Below are 21,360 nucleotides of genomic sequence, written 5' to 3' on the forward strand. Positions count from 1 at the left end.
ATATCTAGTTATTACAACGACCAGTTAATTTTTGATAAAAATGAAACCACTAGTTTTTTCACAGCAACACACAAGACAATTAATGATACATCTTTATTGATAAAAATAAAACATCCACTGGTTGTTTCACAACAACAAACAAAATCAGTAGAAAACAAGTGTGTCTAGGATGTATGTGCATGACTTACGCACAATGTTCAAGTTGTTCTGTTTCTATTTGATTAGAGTATCAATGTAAAATGACATTAATGTCATACACACCCAAGTCTTCTTGGCTTAAAACCTGACTCGTGAGACATTCTAGATATGCAAACGTGTCTCTCATATATCGGGTCTCAAATTCAAACAGCATGTCAAAGAGGAATACAGGGTTGCGATCAGTAGACATTAAATAGGTTTTGAAAAGGTTGCAATTCCAATAACGATGATCCATTTTTATATTTCCAAGTCTGGCACCTACTGAATGGTACCCAGGTCGCCAGTGGGGCAGTCTGGGCTGTATCTCAGCTGTAGCGGAGGTCTTTCTCCAGCCCGTAGAGCTTGGCCTTCAGCTCCCCCTGGACCTTCCTGGTCCGACCGTTGGTCTGACGCGCCTCGTGTAGGATGGTCAAGACCCACGTTCAGGGTCACCTTAAACACAAACACACACGAGAGCCTACACATACAAGTAAAAACATACAACACAGACGTACAACATTTGTCCCATGCTCACCTTGAAGAGTTGTTTCTCCATGTCTTTGAGTTTCTGTCCGAGATGTTTGATGTCGGTCTTGAAGCCCTCCACCTCCATGGCCGCCTTCTTCTTCAGGGCCTCGTACCGCTGGGTCATCATCTGAAGACGCTTTGCTATCTTGTCAGACCGGTCCTACACAAAAAGGTGAGCAAAACTGTGGCCAACACCAACACACTTATATGCAAGTGCCTTAATGTGTTTAACCCCAGGAAGAGTAGCTGCTGTGGTGATCCCTAATAAATACACAAAATAATTTTTATTTTGCTAAATAGACAAGTCAGAATTGTCCCCCCCAGATAAGGATGTGGCTACGCACCTTGAATATCTCCCTGCCCACAACCCCCTCCTCTCTGATCTGAGCCAGGTCTGTCTCCAGGGTAACACACTGCTCCCTGTACATCTCAACCAGGCGGTAGGCCCCCTGCAATGACTGAGGCGCGGGAAATAACAGGGCACAACAACGCTCTCAGCACCACTTACTCAACAAAAAACTTCAAAGAACTTACTTTATTTGAGGTGTTGAGTATGATCCCAACCCCTGATCTGAAGTGTGTGCACCACTACCCACCCGGAGCTCTTCCCTTTGGACGTGCTGGGTGTCAGGCTGGGCCATGCTGCTGGGTCCTCTGAATCCTGGCTGCTCTCTCCCGTGGCTGTCTCTGGCCTCCCTCAGTCGGTCCTGGTTCGTGTTCAGCTCCTGCAGCAGCCGGTCCTTCTCCACCATCCAGGCCTTCTCGCGGGCCTGCGTCTCCAACTTCAGCTGTAGGAAGTCCCTGGAGCTTTCATCCGTCAAGTTCTGGGTCCCCTCCAGCCTGAGAAGGGACAGAGTAAGAAAATGATAAAGGCTGGATAGTAGCATGTAGGGTTGCAAAATTCATGGAACTTTCAATAACTTACCCATTTTTCCCCAAAATCCTGGTTGAGGCACTCCTAGTGATCGGGGACTTTAATGCAGTGAAACTTAAATCCGTTTTACCTCATTTCTACCAGCATGTTCCATGTGCAACCAGGGGGGGGGGGGGGGGGGGAGATAAATAAATAAACTCTAGACCACCTTTACGCGTACAAAGCTCTCCCTCCATTTGGCAAATCTGAACATAATTATATTCTCCTGATTCCTGCTTATAAGCTAAAATTAAAGCAGGAAGCACCAGTGGTCAGATGAAGCAGATGCAAAACAGTCCTGTAGCTTTGCTAGCACAGACTAGAATATATTCCGGGATTCTTCCGATGGCATTGAGGAGTACACCACATCAGTCACTGGCTTTATCAATAAGTGCATCAACACTTCGCAGTGGGGACATCGTCCCCACAGTGACTGTACGTACATACCACAACCAGAAGCTATGAATTACAGGCAACATCCGCACTGAGCTAAAAGGTAGAGCTGCTGCTTTCAAGGAGCAGGACTCCAAACCAGAAACTTATAAGAAATCCCGCTATGCCCGCCGACGAATTATCAAACAGGCAAAGCGTCAATACTGGACTAAGATCGAATCGTACTACACCGGCTCCGACACTCGGATGTGGCAGGGCTTGCGAACTATTACAGACTACAAAGGGAAGCCGAGAGCTGCCCAGTAACACGAGCCTACCAGACAAGCTAAATTACTTCTATGCTCGCGTCGAGGAAAATAACACTGAAACATGCATGAGCGCATCAGCTGTTCCGGACCACTGTGTGATCACGCTCTCCGCAGCCGATGTAAGACCTTAAAACAGGTCAACATTCACAAGGCCGCAGGACCAGACGGATTACCAGGACGTGTACTCCGAGCATGCGCTGACCAGCTGGCAAGTGTCTTCACTGACATTTTCAACTTCTCCCTGACTGAGTCTGTAATACCAACATGTTTCAAGCAGACCTCCATAGTCCCTGTGCCCAAGAACACTAAGGTAACCTGCCTAAATGACTACCAACCCATAGCACTCACATCTGTAGCCATGAAGTGTTTTGAAAGGCTGGTCATGGCCATCAACATCATTATTCCAGAAACCCTGGACCCACTCCAATTTGCATACCGCCCCAACTGATCATGCAATCTCTATTGCACATCACACTGCCCTTTCACACATAACAAGAACACCCATGCGAGAATGCTATTCATTGACTACAGCTCAGCATTTAACACCATAGTGCCCTTAAAGCGCATCACTAAGCTAAGGACCCTGGGACTGAACACCTCCCTCTAACTGGACTTCCTGACGGGCCGCCCCCAGCTGGTAAGGGTAGGAAACAGCCGCCACACTGATCCACAACACGGGGCCCTTCGGGGGTGCATGCTCAGTCCCCTCCTGTACTCCCTGTTCACTCAAGACTGCGCGGCCAGGCACGACTACAACACCATCATTAAGTTTACAGATGACAAGTGATCATCGACAAGACAGCCTATAGGGATGTCAGGGACCAGTCCGTGTGGTGCCAGGACAACAACCTCTCCCTCAACGTGATCAAGACAAAGGAGATGATTGTGGACTACAGGTAAAGGAGGACTGAGCACGCCCCCATTCTCATCGACAGGGCTGTAGTGGTGCAGGTTGAGAGCTTCAAGTTCCTTTGGCGTCCACGTCAACAAACTAACATGGTCCAAGCACACCAAGACAGTTGTGAAGAGGGCACGACAACACCTACTCCCGCTCAGGAGACTGAAAAGATTTGGCATGGGTCCTCAGATCCTTTAAAGGTTGTACAGCTGCAACAGCGAGCATCCTGACTGGTTGCATCACTACCTGGTATGGCAACTGCTCGGCCCCCGACCGCAAGGCACGACAGAGGATAGTGCGTTACGGCCCAGTACATCACTGGGGCCAAGCTTCCTGCCATCCAGGACCTCTATACCAGGCGGTATCAAAGGAAGGCCCTAAAAAAAATATATATATAAAAAATAAAAATAAAAAATTGGCAAGGACTGCAGCTACCCTAGTCATAGACTGTTCTCTCTGCTACCGCACGGCAAGCGGTACTGGAACGCCAAGTCTAGGTCCAAGAGGCTTCTAAACAGCTTCTACCCCCAAGCCATAAGACTCCTGAACAGCTAATCAAATGGCTACCCAGACTATTTGCATTTCCCCCCCCCCCCTTTTTACACTGCTGCTACCCTGTTATTATCTATGCATAGCTACTAACTCTACCCACATGTACATATTATCTCAATTACCCCGACTAACCAGTACCCCCTGTATATAGCCTCGCTATTATTATTTTACTGCTGCTCTTTAATTATTTGTATTATTTTCTTAACTGCATTGTTGATTACGGGCTTGTAAGTAAGCATTTCACTGTAAGGTTGTTGTATTTGGCGCATGTGACAAATCGAATTTGATTTGATTCCCGGAATCAGGAGGGAATAAGCAGGAAATCCAGAATCCTTTAACAATCATTTCTGGAAAACCAGGGAATGTATTGACAGTTCACAGAATTTTGAAGACCTAGTGGCATGTAATACCACTTGTCATTGGCATTTATCGGTGTGTGGGGTAAAGTAGGAGGAATATGAGGCAAAAGTGGCATGTGGTAGAGCATAGTAGATAGTGAACACACTTGTCAGTGAGTGCAGTGACGGGGTCCTGGTCTCTCTGGTGCTGGACCTGTCCCTCCTCCACGTGGATCCTCCTGTCCTCCAGCAGAGACTCCACCTTCTCTTTGGACAGACCTGTCTGCTCCTCCATCTGAACCGGCAGCACCTCCACCTACACACATTACACCAGTTCAACTTACAGCAAGTGTTCAAAGAGCTAAATGAGTTTTTTTTTTTGTGTGCGTGTATGCGTGACTACCTGTAGTACTAAGGTCTGGTTGTCTCTTCTGTACTGCTCTGGGCTTCCTCCATTCACCACTCCCTCCTCTGATCTAGATTTCTGGTTACCCTCTGCTCACAGACAGAAGTCGGCACAGAGAAATATTGCACTCCAAACACAGATTATTCCACATTTCTGTAAACTGATTTGTGCCTACAGCCCACTGTAATCCTACTTAGACTTCGGTTTATCTTAAGTAAGCCAAATCTTTTAACTCTCAGCTAGGTAGTTTGAGAACATTTTAACCAAATGCCATCTAGAATGATTTTACCTAAAAACATTCTACAACAGCATAGCATAACATATTTTTCATGACTTGAGATATATCGTCAACCTTTTTCACACCCAGTTCTTGATTTTGTGGTCTTCCGATGATCCAGAATCCTGGGCTCTAGTTTCTTCTGGGCTATGGTAACCTACAGCAGACAGACAACAGTTGGTCAAGTGGCCAACTAGATATCGCTCCCTGTCCAAAGTCATGTTTTATTTTACCTTTATTTAACTAGGCAAGTCAGTTAAGAACAAATTCTTATTTTCAATGACAGCCTAGGAACAGTGGGTTAACTGCCTTGTTCAGGGGCAGAACGACAGATTTGTACTTTGTCAGCTCGGGGATTCGAACTTGCAACCTTTCGGTTACAAGTCCAACGCTCTAGGCTACGCTGCTGCCCCATGTAATGTGACATAAGACAATGGGGTAGAATAGATCCTGGAGACTGACCTCCCACCTTGTATGAAGGGTCGCTGTGGAAGTAAGTTATCCCCCCAATGTCTGGCCCCACCAGGGCTAACAAGTGCTGGATCCTCTTGCTGTCCTCCCGCTCTCTGCACACAAAGACAATAGAAAAACATTATTTTGAAAAAGTCTCAGAAATGTAAAGCTGGAAATGTCAATTGCAATTGTTAAGTGTAATTGTGAATCAAATGAGCGCTCACCTGATCTTGAGTATGTTGTTCTCTGAGTACAGACGCAGTGCCTGTTCCCTCTCTCTCAGAGCCTTCTGCAATTCAGAGACCTCCACCTCCCACTGCAGCTTCTGTTGGAGGGCAGGGAGAGAGAGGGATTAAAGCCCAAAGCAAACAAAGCTTTTTTTTTTTTTACGTGCATTAACGGGCTGGAATTACACTGAACAAAAATATAAACATGTAAAGTCTTGGTCCAATGTTTCATGAGCTGAAATAAAAGATCCCTGAAGCTTAATTCTATCAAATTGTACACAAATTTGTTTACATCACTGTTAGTGAGCATTTCTCCTTTCCCAAGACAACCCAGCTACCTGACAGGTGTGACATATAAAGTAGCTGATTAAACAGCATGATCATTACACTGGGGCCCTTTGTGATGGGGACAATAAACAGCCAGAAATGTGTAGTTGTAGTCACACAACACAATGCCACAGAAGTCTCAAGTTGAGGTCAGCGTGAAATTGGCATGAGGACTGCAGGAATGTCCACCAGAGCTGTTGCCAGAGAATAATGTTCATTTCTCTAAAATAAGCCACCTCCAACATCATTCTAGAGAATTTATCAGTACGTCCAACCGGCCTCACAACCGCAAACCAAGTGTATGGTGTCACGTGGGCGAGCGGTTTGCTGATGTCAACATTGTGAACAGAGTGCCCCATCGTGGCGGAGGGGTTATGGTATGGGCAGGCATAAGCTACGGACAATGAACACAATACCATTTTATCGATGGCAATTTTAAGGTATGTGTATTCCCAGTCATATGAAATCCATAGATTAGGGCCTAATGAATTTATTTCAGTTAACCGATTTCCTTATGTAACAGTGTAGGTTCCGTCCCCCTCTTCGCCCCAACCTGGGCTCGAACCAGGGACCCTTGCACACAACAACTGACACCCCACGAAGCATCGTTACCCATCGCGCCACAAAAGCCGCGGCCCTTGCAACGCAAGGGGAAACCCTACTTCAAGTCTCAGAGCGAGTGACGTCACTGATTGAACTGCTATTAGCGCGCACCACCGCTAAGTAACTAGCCATTTCACATCGGTTACAATTATATGAACTGTAAGTCAGTCAAATCTGAGAAATTGTTGCGTTTATATTTTTTTGTTCAGTTTAGAAGGCACAGGAGTGAACGAGAGAAAACAGACGGGCCGCGAGCGTCAACGGCATCGTAGCGTAGAAAATTCGAAAGCAAGCCAAATTTCTCTCACGTCTATGTGGAGCAACGCTGGTAAAATAAGCAGATAAATTGCGTGGGTCGTTTGTAGAAAAGTACTGAGAGGAATTGTTATTGTCTTCCCTATGCTAAGTAGGCTAAAGATGTAGTTAAACGCCTGGCGCCTCCAGAGAGGCACACAGGGCTGTACGCCAAGGTTAATCAGTAGCCTACCTGTGTTGATACAACGGTTTATGAATTCTCATGAGAATTAAGTTGGTATATGCTACGCAGTGTATGCGAATTGACATGCTCTACTCTCACGCCCAAATTTTTACCCTGTTGAAGGCATATTACTGATTTCGGTCACACACACTCTCTCCTGGTTGCTCTGTACTTCTCCAGATGAATGCACGCCCCCCACACACACACACACACACACACACACACACACACACACACCGTTTACCTGGTCCTCTGTAGTGCATCTGTACTTCTCCAACAGGTTCTCATGTACTCCATCAAACTGGGCGACTTTCCCCCTGTAGAACTCCAGCAGCTCTCTGGAGGCACACAGGTGCGCCAGGCGCTCCGCGATGGGGGGCAGGGGAGAGTCCTCCACCCCAGGGGTGCGGCCAGTCGGCCTGGAAGGGAAGACAACCCAGAAGGGAGGAAATTATCCCACTAAACTGACACAGATAAACCCAATCTAGGAATAATTCCTTAGAATCAGATTAGAGTGGGAGCAGTATGGGAATTAGACAACAATGTTGATTATTCTGAGATTAAAGTTACTAGGAGGTTGGTCACTAATGATGTCCTCTGGGGCAGTGGTAGAGGAAACATAGCTAGCTATACAATAGGCAGCCTTTCCTTACCCGTCTGAAACATGGTCTCTTGTTGAAGGCGGGCCCATCATGTTGACCTAAAACAGATTTAAATTGACTTGTAATACATAGATTCAAATTGAATAAAATATCTACATGCAACTGCCAAAATAAAGGAAACATCAACATAAAGTGTCTTAATAGGGCATTGGGCCACCACGAGTTGCCAGAACAGCTTCAATGCTCCTTGGCATATACTCTACAAGTGTCTGGAACTCTATCGGAGAGATCCAACACAATTCTTACCTAATTAACTCAGGAACCACACCTGTGTGGAAGCACCCGATGTCAATATACTTTGGCTGCGTTTCAAACTGAAAATAGACAGCCCTTGGCCCTAAACCCTCAGCCCTTGAATGACGTTTTACATCGTCAAATCCGAGTGTACCTTATTAAATGTCCCTTGCCCAAGCGAGGGTGAGTGGTAATTGGAGAGGCAACATCCTTCGTGGAAAAGTTGAAGGTGAGTTTAAAAAACAACCAACCTAAAGTTATTAATGTACCTAGTAAACTAACGTATCTACCTGGCACTCTTGTCAGGTTGCTAGCTAGCTAATTTTATAGTTTATTTCAATACATTTCAGAATTGCAAAAAAGGTTTGATTCTAGCAAAGTTTTAGGCTTTTCACTACGAGCCTAAGCTAAAATCAGTATAGAAAAATGTGTTTTGCAAGTACTACTCTCGCGCCCAAATGTTTACCCCATTGACGGCGTAACACCGTGTGATTTTGGTTTATCAATAACACCCTCCTCCCCTCCCGGTTGCTATGTACTTCTCCAGATGAATGCACACACACCGTTTACCTGGTCCTCTGTAGTGCATCTGTACTTCTCCAACAGGTTCTCATGTACTCCATCAAACTGGGCGACTTTCCCCCTGTAGAACTCCAGCAGCTCTCTGGAGGCGCACAGGTGCGCCAGGCGCTCGGTGATAGGGGGCAGGGGAGAGTCCTCCACCCCAGGGGTGCGGCCAGTCGAACTGGAAGGGAAGACAACCCAGAAGGGAGGAAATTATCCCACTAAACTGACACAGATAAACCCAATCTAGGAATAATTCCTTAATCAGATTAGAGTAGGGAATTAGGCAACAATGTTGATTATTCTGAGATTAAAGTTACTAGGAGTTTAGTCACTAATGATGTCCTCTGGGGCAGTGGTAGAGGAAACATAGCTAGCTATACAATAGGTAGCCTTTCCTTACCCGTCTGAAACATGGTCTCTTGTTGGTGATTCCATCATGTTGACCTTAAAGATTTAAATTGAGTTGTAACACATATGTATTAATAGGGCATTTGGGCCACCACACTACAAGTGTCTGGAACTTTACTGGAGGAATGCAACACAATTCTTACCTAATTAACAAAGGAACCACCTGTTTTCAATATACTTTGGCTGCGTTTCAAACTCAAAATAAAACAGCCCTCGGCCCTAAACCCTCAGCCCTTGAATGACGTTTTAAATCGTCGAAACCCAGTGTACAGTACCTTCAATGTCCCTTGTCCAAGCGAGGGAGGGTGATGATCGGAGAGGCAACGTTTTTGTTGTAAATCTTGAAGTTGAGTTTAAAAACAACCAACCTAAAGTTAAGGTACCTAGTAAGCTAACGTGTCTAGCTAGCACTCCTGCCAGGTAGCTAGCTACAGTTACCTATAGCTGGCTAGCAATTTTTATAGTTTGGTCATTTATTCCAATAAATTTCAGATTTGCAAAAAATGTTTATGAATCAATAAACGTTTTATAGGCTCCTCACTACGAGACAATGCCAATTTGCCAACGCTAAAATCTATATATATATATATATATATATATATTTGATTTTAGCAAGCTATACTTTTTCTGACATGCCGAAAATGCAGCCTTGTTGATGAAATTTTACACTTCGCGGCCACCAGTTTGTGACTACAGCTTTCATTGAATTGTGGGTCATAGCAACGCCGCAAGTGACCATGGCTGCATTCCAAACACTTAGAATCATTCCTTCCTCCCTCAGCCCTCAAATTAAGTGGACACTTCTGATGACGTGTCGTGACGTCTGACGAGTATACACTTGCAGGGCAAGGGGGGAGAACAAAGTGCAGAGAGAGAGCTATTGTTCATAATTTGTTGTCTCTGCAGCTCTAATGGGGCACCCGAGTGGTGCAACTTTCTAAGGCACTGGTTCGATTCCAGGCTGTATCACAACCGCCGTGTTTGGGAGTCCCATAGGACTTAACTGACTTGTCAAGTTAAAAATGTATTTTTTTTTTAAGGGGGGGGGGGGGGGGGGGGGTGTAAGGAATGATTTTTAAATGGACCGCAATTTCCCGGAAATTCGTCACTCAGTCACCCCGTGATGATTGTGTTTTCAGCCACTGGTAGCTTGTGGGAGCTTTATATGCGCTACAGTCAATTATGATTGCATGTCTACTTATTAAATATATAATTATTATATGCCTACTGTATGATAGCTAGCAAATTAATATCTAACTAACGTTAGCCTGCCTAGTTGGAATTTCTGAAGGAAAATGTTTTATTTCTACAAAAACATCATTACTTTTATGAGACATGTTTGTGCCTTCATGTGCATTAGTAGCACAATTTCTAACCTTTTTACTTACACTTCTATGTTGACTTATCCATATTGATGTTGAGGTTTTAAGTTTCGGCTGACTTTTCTTAGTGATGTACAATCATTGCAAATTGAATTATGGGGCATTTCAGGCCCGAAGTGAACATAACTGTACACTCGCAAACTCGATCAAAAACGAGGGCTGAGGGTCTTACGTTGCGAACTTCCCTTGTTTGGCTAATTGTTTGGACCGACGTCCAAGATGGTGACTGGGATTCCCCCAAGGGTGACTAGTGTAAGGGCTGAGGGGGTAAAAACAACGCGTTTGGACTGCAGCCTTTGTGTCTAAGTGTTCCGATGGAATGCATTGAAACATGCGGCTCTCGTGGCTTTCTTAAGCAAAATAACTATGAATTAACATACTTATTTTCAAATAACTGTCATCATATAACATCACCTTAAGTTGTGGGACGTTCACTGTATTACAAGGAACAATAGCAGGTATATTTCGTGCCAGCAGCTGGCATATTCTGCCCTTTCACAATTCACCTGTGGGAACATGGCGGCTCTCAACACCCGATAACAGAAAGAGTTGTAATTGAAACCGGTAAATCTCTTGCACTGCTCACTTCTAAAGTGGATACCCACTCAACTAAAGTGGAAAGTTTGAGGACAGTAGCCAATGTGACTCCATGACCTGGAAAGAGTGACCTAATTTAGAAGGGGAAATCAATCTCCTAAAAAATAAAACAGAATCACTCATCATTCCCGTAAATTCATTGTATTCAATGTGCGAGTCACAGGACTTGAAACTGGTGTGGAAGCAGGAAAACCAGGAAAATTTCCTTCATGAACAATCTGATCCATTAACTGTTTGGGCAGGAGAAGCTGAGTCCCATTACGCTGATAAACTTTGCACACGACAGTGTTTCAGTTGGCCATTAGCCTTTTGGTCAATATGTTTTTTTTTAAACTGCTGACCAGGAGAAAGTTACGAGGAGAAAAAAAATCCCATTGCAAAATAATGCTATTTATTAATTGATGGAAATACAAGTCGATTTAAATACATTTGACCATCGTTCTTATCGGTAACATTTGCATAATTTAGTGGAATTAAATTGGCGTGTGTGTATTTTCGTTAGTCATCATGTATCATATTTCTGAGGCATGTCTTACCTTGATTCAAAGTAGCCTATAGGAAAAGTACGACCATGGAAACATGAAGGCAATTATTTTATATAGACTTAATAGGCTGTGCGTGAGTTTCAAGTTCGAGAAGCTTACAATTTATCCTACCATTTCTAATGTTCTGCGTTGCAGTTTCGTTGAACAGTTTCATTTAAATAACGTTTTCGTTTCTCAAAATCATTTTTGTCACGTGATTAATCATACAAATCGCAATTAAAATGATAAAAAATCAAAAAGTTTAACATCAACGAGATCACCAGCCTCTGCCATATGGACATTGATACACCATGGTCCATTGGTGGCTAAAGAAATTAGCGCATGGAACTCATAGCCTATAGGCCAATCCAGCCACAAGCTCTAGCGACTTGTGGCTGGCTAGGCGCCTGGCCGTTGACTTCAGTCGCCAGTTGTACGGTTTTTGGTGCGGCTGGCTTCCGGGTTAAGTGAGCAGTGTGGCTTGGCAGGGTCGTGTTTCGGGGGACGCATGGCTCTCGACCTTCGCCTCTGCCGAGTCCGTACAGGAGTTTCAGCGATGGAACAAGACTGTAACTACCAATTGGGGAGAAAAAGGGGTAAAATAAATCTGGCCGGTCACGTTGTCAGGCGCCAAATTTTCCTGACGGAATCCCTGCTCCACGCTAAACTGTTTAGGATATATGGCCAGTCCCATATGGGCTACCACACAATTCCTTTTATTTTTAGATGGCTGTCCCCTCCGTTTACCCTACTGAATTTAACTTCCAGGGAGAACTTGGCCTACAGGCCATGATTCGTTGTTGTGTAGATCTAGATTATAGACTGCATTTGTTGCACATACTCTTCTTTAAAAAAATACATGTTTATACATAGTATAGAGCACATACAGTACATGCTTAATACAAATTGAGGGTACATAATGTTTAAGGTAATTTAGACCATATTGTTAATAACAATTATAATAATAATGTGGCTGTTGTACCCTTGGGATGATTATAATTCCCTTCTCTTGGCTGCCATCGCCTACTCCGAAGCACCTCTCACTCACATGACTCTCTCAGAGATCTCAATTGAAGCTCCGAAGTAGGCTACAAGTGAAGACGGACACATCAGGGATGCAATGGCATGCGTCCTTCGTGTTGAATTCCGAGGTGCTTATAAAACATTTACATTTATATTTAAGTCATTTAGCAGACGCTCTTATCCAGAGCGACTTACAAAGATGTTAGAACTGTCCACATTTACTTTTCGTCAGCCGACAAGATGAGTAGACCTAACGAACAGCAAAAGCACTAGCCTATGTCAGTCTACTATCCCCCATAGTACAATATTTGACTGATTCTATTGGTCAGCTTGTCCTTCTGTGCGAGAATGGTTTGGGATGAGTTGGACCACAGAGTGAAGGAAAAGCAGCCAACAAGTGCTCAGCATATGTGGCAACTCCTTCAAGACTGTTGGAAAAGCATTCCAGGTGAAGCTGGTTAAGAGAATTCCAAGAGTGTGCAAAGCTCTCATCAAGGCAAAGGTGGCTACTTTGAAGAATCTCAAATATATTTTGATTTGTTTAACACTTTTTTTTGTTACTAGATGATTCCATATGTGTTATTTCATAGTTGTGATGTTTTCAATATTATTCTACAATGTAGAAAATAGCTAAAAATAAAGAAAAACCCTTCAATGAGTGTGTCCAAACTTTTGACTGGTACTGTATATATGTAATTAAAAGTCTCATTAAAGTTCGGCTACATTTTCAGGCGCCTCCATCATGTCAGCATAGGTCTGGACATGACAGGAAGTAACCAAAGGCTATCACCTACACTTCAACATGTAGGCTAATTATTTATGTACATTTACCTGCACTCGTGTTAACAGAATAGCTACTGTTTTTCAGCTTTCAAATCAATTTAATTGGCTATTTTGGTTAATGGCCTTGGTGCCATGTTTCATGAGCTGAAAATCCCAGAAATATTCAATATGCACAAAAAGCTTATTTCTCTCAGATTTTGTGCACAAATTAGTTGACGTCCCTGTTAGTGAGCATTTCTCCTTTACCAAGACAATCCCTCCACCTGATAGGTGTGGCATATTAAGAAGCTGATTAAACAGCATGATCATTACACAGGTGCAGCTTATGTTGGGGACAATAAAAGGCCACTAAAATGTGCAGTTGTCACACAACACAATGCCACAGATGTCTCAAGTTTTGAGGGTGAGTGCAATTGGAATGCTGACTACAGGAATGTCCACCAGAGCTGTTGCCAGATAATTGGATGTTCATTTCTCTACCATAAGCTGCCTCCAACATCATTTTAGAGAATTTGGCAGTACGTCCAACTGGCCTCACAACCACAGACCACGTGTAACCATGCCAGTCCAGGACCTCCACACTTCAGGCTTCTTCACCTGCGGGATCGTCTGAGACCAGCCACCTGGACAGCTGAGGAAACTGTGGGTTTGCACAACCGAAGAATTTCTGCACAAACTGTCAGAAACCGTCTCAGGGAAGCTCATCTGCATGCTTGTCGTCCTCTCCGGGGTCTTGACCTGATTTCAGTTCGGTGTCATAACTGACTTCAGTGGGCAAATACTCATCTTCAATGGCCACTTGCATGCTGGAGAAGTGTACTCTTCGTGGATGAATCGCAGTTTCAACTGTACCGGGCAGATGGCAGCGTGTATGGCGTCATGTGGGCGAGCAGTGTGCTGATGTCAACGTTGTGAACAGTGTGCCCCATTGTGGCGTTGGGGTTATGGTATGGGCAGGCATAAGCTACGGAAAACGAACACAATTGCATTTTATCAAAGGCAATTTGAATGCACAGAGATACCGTGATGAGATCCTGAGGCCCATTTTCATGCCATTCATCTGCCTCCATCACCTCATGTTTCAGCATAATGCACAGCCCCATGTAGCAAGCTGAAAATGTCCTAGTTCTTCCATGGCCTGCATACTCACCAGATATGTCACCCATTGAGCATGTTTGGGGTGCTCTGGATCGACATGTACGACAGCGTGTTCCAGTTCCCGCCAATATCCAGCAACTTCACACAATCATTTAAGAGGAGTGAGACAACATACCACAGGCAACAATCAACAGCCTGATCAACTCTATGCGAAGGAAATGTATCACGCTGTATGAGGCAAATGGTGGTCACACCAGATACTGACTGGTTTTCTGATCCACACCCCTACCAACAGATGCATATCTGTATTCCCAGTCATGTGAAATCCATAGATTAGGGCCTAATTCATTTGACTGATTTCCTTATATGAATTGTAACTCAGTAAAATCTTTCAAATGATCATATGTTGCATTTATATTTTTGTTGAGTATAGAAATTCGACATGAGCTTGTCTGACCACCACGCCAACTGCAAATTTCAGAATTTCCTAAAAGAGCCACAAGATGGGATTTCAACATTTCATTACTACAAAATCCTACATTCTGTGATCAATTTGAAATTGAACTAAATTAATTCATAATGATAAATAAAAATTAAGGTGATGACCTCTCGGATTCTATGGGATGCCACCAAAGGTTTTATTAAAAATAATGCAACTACATTTGCATCTTGATTGAATAAATCACAATTAAAGATCTGGAAATGTTTTACCTGTGTTAGGTTCTCAACAGACACTCTTTTCAGACCAGGTAGCTATTACTCTTTCCAAATTCAACAGGAATTCATTTATTGATGACAGAGAGCAGAATTTGCCATCCATTAAGTAAGACGGCAGGTAGCCTAGTGGTTAGAGCTTTGGGCCAGTAAGCGAAAGGTTGCTTGATTGAATCCCCGAGCTGACAACATCTGTCGTTCTGCCACTGAACAAGGCAGTTAACCCACTGTTCCCCGGTAGGCTGTTCTTGTAAATAAGAATTTGTTCTTAACTGACTTGCCTAGTTAAATCAAATGTAAGAACTCAACTTTTACCTCCATGGTAATCGTCCCAGTTGTTTACTGGCCAACAAGCTAGGCAATTAGCTGATCTAGCAACTATTGAATCTGAAACAGGGGAATTACTATACCAAATGTATCAAATATTCTCCCGCTTCTATAAAGAACTGTACACTGATTGTAAATCCACACCAAGCCAGACTAAGTCCTTTCTAAAATAATTATGACATCCTCTTCTCTGAACAGATCACACCTGCTTGCTCTAATTTTGTAGTACCACGTCTGTTCTCCTTTTTGTTTTGGAAAAGTTAGGGTTAGGGTTAGATGGGGCCCAGTCATCAATCTGTAAGTATCTTGTATGGGGCTCAGTCATCAATCTGTAAGTATCCGCGCTGTCTTTTCTTTGAACTGTGGTTATGCGTTGTTCTAGTTGGTCTCCAGTAGTTTGCCTCTAGCTTGCCGACCATAACCATGGTGGTTGGCTAGGCTAATAGCTAGTTGGCTAAATAGCTAAAGTTAGCTGGCTGGCTAGCTTGCTGGCTAAGATAACTGGATATAGAGTCTAGACAACATGCTTTGATAACTGGTTAGATGGTGTTATGTATTTCCAAAACTTTAATGTAGCTGGAAGCTAAGTGTTGATAGCAATACTGTACATGAGTCCGCCAGTTTCTCACGTAACGTTAGCAGGTTGATAGGGCTAACGTTAGCAGGCTAGTTGGCTAGCAACCTTGAAAGTTTATTTGTAACAATAAATTCATAAAATATTTATTTGTAAATTGTCTGAAAATCTTATTGAAACCAGGAGTCAAATACATTTAAGTTATACATTTAAAGTTATTCTGTTGGAGTTTACATTATAGGGATTAGGCTGGTTTGCCAGGTCCTCTTTTCGACATGACTTTGGTATATTTTAAAAAAAACTTTTTCCGGAGGACATAAAGAACATGTACCATACATAAACAACATATATTTGCTGTCTTTACAAAGGAGCGTAATTACATTCACATGTTAAGGGTACATTTTGGCTGTATAGAGCAAATATTTAAAGTCTGAATAAGAATATAATGTGGATTAATCCACAGAAAAAAAACTACAGAATAAGACCAGTACGATATGATTTCCTCGTCGTAGGGAAAAGAATGTGACATTCTAACAGATGATTTTGGACTTGAATATATCAATTCTATCCATTTCAAAAAGCACTCCCCAAAACCAAACTTCTTCAACGTTGCTAAAAGAAAGACCCAGTCGTTGAGGTCAAATGCCTTTTCAGCATGGAGAGATAGTATAACTGTTTGTTTGAGTTGGGTCTTAGAGTAATTGATAATATTCAGAAGTCGTCTTACATTCAACGTTGAGTGACATCCTTTAATGAACCCAGGTTTGATCTGGATTGATGCATTTTGTTACTACCTCCTCAAGAAACAAAGAGATCTTCTGTTGGATCTGACAGTAAATCTTGAAGGTTGTACAGTCCTCTCAAATAAAACTGTGAAGGACCTCCGCGTTACTCTGGACCCTGATCTCTCTTTTGACTAACATATCAAGACTGTTTCAAGGACAGCTTTTTTTCCATCTACGTAACATTTCAAAAATCAGAAACTTTCTGTCCAAAAATGATGCAGAAATTCATCCATGCTTTTGTCACTTTTAGATTAGACTACTGCAATGCTCTACTTTCTGGCTACCCGGATAAAGCACAAAATAAACTTCAGCTAGTGCTAAACATGGCTGCTAGTATCTTGACTAGAACCCAAAAAATGTGATCATATTACTCCAGTGCTAGCCTCTCTACACTGGCTTCCTATTAAGGCTAGGGCTGATTTCAAGGTTTTACTGCTAACCTACAAAGCATTACATGGGATTTCTCCTACCGATCTTTCCGATTTGGTCCTGCTGTACATACCTACTCGTACACTACGGTCACAAGACACAGGCCTCCTTTTTGTCCCTAGAATTTCTAAGCAAACAGCTGGAGCCTAAAACCCCAAACGGCAAGTAATGCAGGTGTAGAAGCATGGTGGCTAGGAAAAACTCCCTAGAAAGGCCAAAACCGAGGAAGAAACCTAGAGAGGAACCAGGCTATGAGGGATGGCCAGTCCTCTTCTGGCTGTGCTGGGTGGAGATTATAACAGAACATGGCCAAGATGTTCAAATGTTCATAAATGACCATCATGGTCAAATAATAATAATCACAGTGGTTGTCGAGGGGGCAACAGGTCAGCACCTCAGGAGTAAATGTCAGTTGGCTTTTCATAGCCGATCATTGAGAGTATCTCTACCACTCCTGCTGTCTCTAGAGAGCTGAAAACAGCAGGTCTGGGACAGGTAGCAGGTCTGGGACAGGTAGCACGTCCGGTGAACAGGTCAGGGTTCCATAGCCGCAGGCAGAACAGTTGAAACTGGAGCAGCAGCACGGCCAGGTGGACTGGGGACAGCAAGGAGTCATCATGCCAGGTAGTCCTGAGGCATGGTCCTAGGGCTCAGGTCCTCCGAGAGAGAATTAGAGAGAGCATACTTAAATTCACACAGGACACCTGATAAGACAGGAGAAATACTCCAGAATTAACAGATTGACCCTAGCCCCCCGACACATAAACTACTGCAGGATAAATACTGGAGGCTGAGACAGGAGGGGTCAGGAGACACAGCACTAATTTCACTTTTATAAAAAATAAATGTAAGGATGCCACTATCGTCCCCAATCTTTAATAAACTCATACATTAAACCATTTTCCAAAATGTTTTTCTCCCGTCTCGAGATTTACTTACCAAGATTGGTCCACACGGTTTGTTAAAAAAGCATTTATCCTCGGATAACCCCTGTCAGCTATTACATATATTAAATGCTTCATCAGAAACAACAGCTCCTTGGGCTGTATTATCTCTCCATGCAGAAAAAAGCTTTTGATAGACTAGAATGGTCATATCTCTGGTCTGTGTCGGCTCCAATTTCATTTATACGATTAAAATACTCTACGTCAATCCTTCAGCCATAGCTATAACAGGCAATATCTGCTCTGCTCTGTTCAGAATCACTACAAGCAGCAGATAGGGCGATCCAATTTCACCTTTGCTATTCTTATTACCCATGAAACGAACCTCTGGCCCAGGCAATTCATCAATCGAAGGAAATGACACCTATTTCCCTCAAATCTACTGATCACTTCATCTCATTGTGCAGACGGTATTTTACAATATATACAATTAACCAACTGCCCTACTGCCTCTCAAGACCACCGTGGAGGACTCCATCTCTACTAATGGAATCCCAAATGTTTCCCATTTTAAATATTTGGGAGTAGATATATTTCCTTAAATAAAACCACTGACAGAAACTTTAACAGAACGTTAAAAGTAGATGGAAAAATATCCCTGTTGCTTTAACTGGCAGAAAATCTATTGTCAAAATGAATATATTGCCACGGCTGAATTTCTATACTTCATGCTTCCAATGGCTCCTCCTTCTGGCTATTGGGATAAAACTTATCGAGTGTGTCCTTGCCACCACCAAGACACCCCTCTCTGTCAGAACATTTCCCTCAGCTGTTTCCCCCCCACTCAATTACAACAAACCTGCAGATTGAGTTCAATAACTACAGGCAGATGTATGGTGAGATGCCGGAGGAAGCTTTGAATAGGTCAGAAGCCTATAGAGTAATATTAGAGAATACAATTGATGAATTTGTTGATATTCTAAATTAAGTGTTTTGATAACTTTCAAATATAGTAACAGGTTCATGTAGAATAAACAAACCTTCACATTATACCATAGAGGCGCAGTGTTCTGCTAATACAACAATGTGCACCTTTCACCTTTGATTGTCATTCCCAGCAGATGCAGATACTGTGCCTATCAGCAATTTGTCTGGTGGCAATGGGGGTACCTTGGCAAACATGTCAGTGGTCATACACTACATTATATGGACAAATCATGGGCATTAATATGGAGTTGGTCCACCTTTAGCTATCTCCATTTTAAAGTAGTCCATTTTCTTATTTTTTATTGGCTGATTTCATCCATCTCATAGTAATTCCCACCCAGTTGACTACTTTAAAATGGTGGAATCCCTCAATGGCAAAGTCCATGCTAAAACAGCTTATATCCATGGCATATCTATATGACAACAGGCACAAAGCAGATATAAAGTGGTTTTTCGGTAAATTGCCGAAATGCCATGTGAGTCCACTTGTCAGTGCATTCCTAACTATAACCTAACCATTACGGAACTTCTATTCAATCAAATAAATTAAATGTATTCAGGAAAGATTTCCATTGCAATCAATGTTTGAATCAAATAGCTTGCTAGTACGTTCTAACAAAATGAGCTGCTAGCTAGAACGCTGTGCACTTCACAAACAAGTCTCAAAAACATTGGCCAGCCAAATTAGCTCGCTAACGTTAGTAAAATCGATACCTAGCCCAGGTTTGAGTGCAGAGTCCGATGGCATTATTTCAACAACAATTCTTGATCTGTAATAAACATTGAAATTAGTTGTCGTTACCTTTCAAGTGGCGACCCGTTATTTGGGCATTAATACGTGTCACATATCAGTTTGCCTTCTATGTAAAGAAAGAAAAGTATATTGTTTAATTAATAAAGCCGTATACAAACATGGTCTCTTTTTTGTTTTCTTGAGTAAGGCAGTTCCAAAATGCAGGTGTTTCAGCCTAGCTCAGTGCTTTATTTGGTGGTGGGGCAAGCCAGCAGAAAATAGGAGTGTTGCGCCTGATTGGCTCAATGTTCTGTCACTCATGGGGACACTACATCACAGGCCAAGTCTAAGTCCTTAGTAGGAGTAGACATTGAAAATGCCAGCCTTTTGGGTCCTGCCATAGAGTTATGTTTTAAGTGTCCCTCCATGAAGGCTCAAGGTCATTGGCCACAGACAAAGTGACGTCAAATCACGTTATATGTACCGTAGCTTTGATTGGACTGGTCATGTCAACATCTTACTTTCAAAATCTTAGCTAGCAGTCAACATCATGAATCAAGTCTACAATCTACTGGCAAATCCTTTTTAATCCTTGTCATATGAAGAGAAATAATGAGGATTTAGAGATAAAACGTATTGGTGCTCATCGGCCATTGGACATACCCATTACACAACAAGTTGGAAATCGCTAATTCAACAATGTGTGGTTTGCAAGTAATCAGTGGCTAACTGCAAGCATTTCAAAGCAATCACTAGCCTGCTATTCAGTGGAGTGGCTGTGTGTTTTTTTTTCAGACTTCCCACCATAAATCCAGAGCATGCCAGACTTTGATAAAAGTTTGATGACAAAATTTGCCCACAAAGGACCGCCGTACCAACTTCCTGTTTAAGTGAGCAGGGTGAGTCCAAAAATGTATTGTATGCTGCTGCATAAATTATGTAATATGCCAGGGAGATATGTATACTGTAGCTAAGAAAGTAATATTATGTGTATGTTCATTTCTCTACCATAAGCCAACTCCAATGTCGTTTTATAGAATTTGGCAGTACGTCCAACCGGCCTCACAACCGCAGACCACGTGTAACCACTCCTGCCCAGGACCTCCACATCCGGCTTCTTCACATGCAGGATCGTCTGAGACCAGCCACCCAGACAGCTGATAAAACTGAGAATTTATGTTTGTAATAAAGCCCTTTTTTGGGGATAAACTCATTCTGAATGGCTGGGCCTGGCTCCTCTGTGGGTGGGCCTCTGCCCTCTCAGACCAACCCATGGTTGCGCCCCTGCCCAGTCATCTGAAATCCATAGATTAGGGCCTAATGAATGTATTTCAATTGACAGATTTCCTTATATGAACTGTAAATCAGTAAACCTTTTGAAATTGTTGCATGTTGAGTTTATATTTTTGCTTAGTATATTTAGCTTTGCACTGTTGTTTTCCCACCAACTAAATTATGAAGCTTCCTGAATGTAATACTGTATCCCTGAAAACCGGAAACATCCGCTTTTTCCCAGCCCAGCAGTGCTTCAGCAACTGAATACCAGGAGCTATTCTTTGAATAGGGCCACTGCTGTATCTACCACCATAGAGATAGATAGAGGACTCATCTGTGACAACATGGGCAGTGCCATTGAGGCTACAACCCATAGAGCCCTGCAGTGTAGGTGTCATAATACCCATAAAACCTAGAGGTCAAACAGGGAAATGGTTCCAATAGTTTTTTTTCACAATTCATTTTTTTCCAAAGGGGATTTTAGAAACACTTAAAA

The 21,360-nt window shown here is 42.9% G+C and overlaps 1 long non-coding RNA gene and 1 pseudogene across 3 annotated transcripts; one reads left to right on the plus strand and one right to left on the minus strand.

Annotated features, from left to right (window-relative positions):
- Positions 1-79: 79 nt before the first annotated feature.
- On the minus strand, positions 80-8,972 carry LOC106561053 (coiled-coil domain-containing protein 77-like; annotated as a pseudogene). The gene is made up of 13 exons (XR_014379056.1): positions 8,742-8,972; positions 8,345-8,519; positions 7,532-7,578; positions 7,123-7,297; positions 5,468-5,568; positions 5,260-5,356; positions 4,866-4,947; positions 4,511-4,602; positions 4,275-4,423; positions 1,302-1,545; positions 1,050-1,163; positions 713-865; positions 80-630 (listed from the first exon to the last, which is right to left on the minus strand). The product of XR_014379056.1 is annotated as a coiled-coil domain-containing protein 77-like (transcript).
- LOC106561054 (uncharacterized) lies at positions 7,852-20,975 on the plus strand. Of its 2 annotated transcripts, none has more exons than XR_001318711.3 (3): positions 7,852-8,003; positions 20,385-20,488; positions 20,627-20,975. It is a non-coding gene; the product is annotated as an uncharacterized LOC106561054 (long non-coding RNA). The 2 variants fall into 2 exon arrangements; XR_014379057.1 differs by lacking the exon at positions 7,852-8,003 and adding an exon at positions 14,967-15,107.
- Positions 20,976-21,360: the final 385 nt, after the last annotated feature.

The sequence above is a fragment of the Salmo salar genome, chromosome 10, assembly GCF_965601325.2.
Source record: "Salmo salar chromosome 10, fSalSal1, whole genome shotgun sequence".
Taxonomy (NCBI): domain Eukaryota; kingdom Metazoa; phylum Chordata; class Actinopteri; order Salmoniformes; family Salmonidae; genus Salmo; species Salmo salar.